Here is a 4,405-nt window from a genome sequence, read left to right as displayed (position 1 = left end):
CACACTGTCCCTTAAACACCCACACACTGTCCCTTAAACACACACCCACACTGTCCCTTAAACACCCACACACTGTCCCTTAAACACCCACACACTGTCCCTTAAACACCCACACACTGTCCCTTAAACACACACACACACTGTCCCTTAAACACCCACACACTGTCCCTTAAACACACCCACACACTGTCCCTTAAACACACCCACACACTGTCCCTTAAACACACACACACTGTCCCTTAAACACCCACACACTGTCCCTTAAACACACACACACTGTCCCTTAAACACCCACACACTGTCCCTTAAACACCCACACTCTGTCCCTTAAGCACACAAATACACTATCCCTTAAACACCCACACACACTGTCCCTTAAACACACACACACTGTCCCTTAAACACACCCACACACTATCCCTTAAACACACCCACACACTGTCCCTTAAACACTCCCACACTGTCCCTTAAACACCCACACACACTGTCCCTTAAACACACACACACACTGTCCCTTAAACACCCACACACTGTCCCTTAAACACACACCCACACTGTCCCTTAAACACACACACACTGTCCCTTAAACACACCCACACACTGTCCCTTAAACACCCACACACTGTCCCTTAAACACACACCCACACTGTCCCTTAAACACCCACACACTGTCCCTTAAACACCCACACACTGTCCCTTAAACACCCACACACTGTCCCTTAAACACACACACTGTCCCTTAAACACACCCACACACTGTCCCTTAAACACCCACACACTGTCCCTTAAACACACACACACACTGTCCCTTAAACACCCACACACTGTCCCTTAAACACACCCACACACTGTCCCTTAAACACACCCACACACTGTCCCTTAAACACACACACACTGTCCCTTAAACACCCACACACTGTCCCTTAAACACACCCACACTCTGTCCCTTAAACACCCACACACTGTACCTTAAACACACCCACACACTGTCCCTCAAACACACCCACACACTGTCCCTTAAACACACCCACACACTGTCCCTTAAACACACACACACTGTCCCTTAAACACACCCACACACCATCCCTTAAACACACCCACACACTGTCCCTTAAACACTCCCACACTGTCCCTTAAACACCCACACACACTGTCCCTTAAACACACACACACACTGTCCCTTAAACACCCACACACTGTCCCTTAAACACACACCCACACTGTCCCTTAAACACACCCACACACTGTCCCTTAAACACACACACACACTGTCCCTTAAACACACCCACACACTGTCCCTTAAACACACCCACACACTGTCCCTTAAACACACACACACACTGTCCCTTAAACACACCCACACACTGTCCCTTAAACACCTACACACTGTCCCTTAAACACCCACACACACTGTCCCTTAAACACACCCACACACTGTCCCTTAAACACCCACACACTGTCCCTTAAACACACCCACACACTGTCCCTTAAACACACCCACACACTGTCCCTTAAACACACCCACACACTGTCCCTTAAACACACACACACTGTCCCTTAAACACCCACACACTGTCCCTTAAACACCCACACACTGTCCCTTAAACACACCCACACTCTGTCCCTTAAACACCCACACACTGTCCCTTAAACACACCCACACACTGTCCCTCAAACACACCCACACACTGTCCCTTAAACACACCCACACACTGTCCCTTAAACACACCCACACTGTCCCTTAAACACACCCACACTCTGTCCCGTAAGCACACAAATACACTATCCCTTAAACACCCACACACACTGTCCCTTAAACACACACACACTGTCCCTTAAACACACCCACACACTATCCCTTAAACACACCCACACACTGTCCCTTAAACACTCCCACACTGTCCCTTAAACACCCACACACACTGTCCCTTAAACACACCCACACACTGTCCCTTAAACACCCACACACTGTCCCTTAAACACACACCCACACTGTCCCTTAAACACACCCACACACTGTCCCTTAAACACACCCACACACTGTCCCTTAAACACCCACACACTGTCCCTTAAACACACACCCACACTGTCCCTTAAACACCCACACACTGTCCCTTAAACACCCACACACTGTCCCTTAAACACCCACACACTGTCCCTTAAACACACACACACACTGTCCCTTAAACACCCACACACTGTCCCTTAAACACACCCACACACTGTCCCTTAAACACACCCACACACTGTCCCTTAAACACACCCACACACTGTCCCTTAAACACACACACACTGTCCCTTAAACACACCCACACACTGTCCCTTAAACACACCCACACACTGTCCCTTAAACACACCCACACACTGTCCCTTAAACACACCCACACACTGTCCCTTAAACACACACACACTGTCCCTTAAACACCCACACACTGTCCCTTAAACACCTACACACTGTCCCTTAAACACACCCACACTCTGTCCCTTAAACACCCACACACTGTCCCTTAAACACACCCACACACTGTCCCTCAAACACACCCACACACTGTCCCTTAAACACACCCACACACTGTCCCTTAAACACACCCACACTGTCCCTTAAACACACCCACACTCTGTCCCTTAAGCACACAAATACACTATCCCTTAAACACCCACACACACTGTCCCTTAAACACACACACACTGTCCCTTAAACACACCCACACACTATCCCTTAAACACACCCACACACTGTCCCTTAAACACTCCCACACTGTCCCTTAAACACCCACACACTGTCCCTTAAACACACACACACTGTCCCTTAAACACCCACACACTGTCCCTTAAACACACACCCACACTGTCCCTTAAACACACCCACACACTGTCCCTTAAACACACCCACACACTGTCCCTTAAACACCCACACACTGTCCCTTAAACACACACCCACACTGTCCCTTAAACACCCACACACTGTCCCTTAAACACCCACACACTGTCCCTTAAACACACACACACACTGTCCCTTAAACACCCACACACTGTCCCTTAAACACACCCACACACTGTCCCTTAAACACACCCACACACTGTCCCTTAAACACACACACACTGTCCCTTAAACACCCACACACTGTCCCTTAAACACCCACACACTGTCCCTTAAACACACCCACACTCTGTCCCTTAAACACCCACACACTGTCCCTTAAACACACCCACACACTGTCCCTCAAACACACCCACACACTGTCCCTTAAACACACCCACACACTGTCCCTTAAACACACCCACACTGTCCCTTAAACACACCCACACTCTGTCCCTTAAGCACACAAATACACTATCCCTTAAACACCCACACACACTGTCCCTTAAACACACACACACTGTCCCTTAAACACACCCACACACTATCCCTTAAACACACCCACACACTGTCCCTTAAACACTCCCACACTGTCCCTTAAACACCCACACACACTGTCCCTTAAACACACACACACACTGTCCCTTAAACACCCACACACTGTCCCTTAAACACACACCCACACTGTCCCTTAAACACACCCACACACTGTCCCTTAAACACCCACACACTGTCCCTTAAACAGACCCACACACTGTCCCTTAAACACACACACACACTGTCCCTTAAACACCCACACACTGTCCCTTAAACAGACCCACACACTGTCCCTTAAACACACCCACACACTGTCCCTTAAACACCCACACACTGTCCCTTAAACAGACCCACACACTGTCCCTTAAACACACACACACACTGTCCCTTAAACACCCACACACTGTCCCTTAAACAGACCCACACACTGTCCCTTAAACACACACACACACTGTCCCTTAAACACCCACACACTGTCCCTTAAACAGACCCACACACTGTCCCTTAAACACACACACACACTGTCCCTTAAACACACACCCACACTGTCCCTTAAACACACCCACACACTGTCCCTTAAACACACCCACACACTGTCCCTTAAACACCCACACACTGTCCCTTAAACACACACCCACACTGTCCCTTAAACACACACACACACTGTCCCTTAAACACACCCACACACTGTCCCTTAAACACCCACACACTGTCCCTTAAACACACACCCACACTGTCCCTTAAACACACACCCACACTGTCCCTTAAACACACACACACACTGTCCCTTTAATACCCACAGACTGTCACTTTCCTCCCACCACCCCACACCTCCCCCTGCCTGCTCCCTCCTGTCCCTCTGTGATAACACCTGCTCCCTGTCGATTTGAGGGAGGCTCTGGGCGTTACTGCTGGGAGGTGTGTCGCTGTGACAGTTCCGAGAGAGACCAGAGAGAGAGAGAGAGAGAAAGAGAAAGAGAGAGAGAGAGAGAGAGACCCAGCTCTCCA

Source organism: Cetorhinus maximus, unplaced genomic scaffold (assembly GCF_964194155.1).
Source record: "Cetorhinus maximus unplaced genomic scaffold, sCetMax3.hap1.1 HAP1_SCAFFOLD_2939, whole genome shotgun sequence".
Taxonomy (NCBI): Eukaryota; Metazoa; Chordata; class Chondrichthyes; order Lamniformes; family Cetorhinidae; genus Cetorhinus; species Cetorhinus maximus.
The sequence above is the reverse complement of the archived record's forward strand: the minus strand, read 5'-3'. Positions refer to the sequence as shown.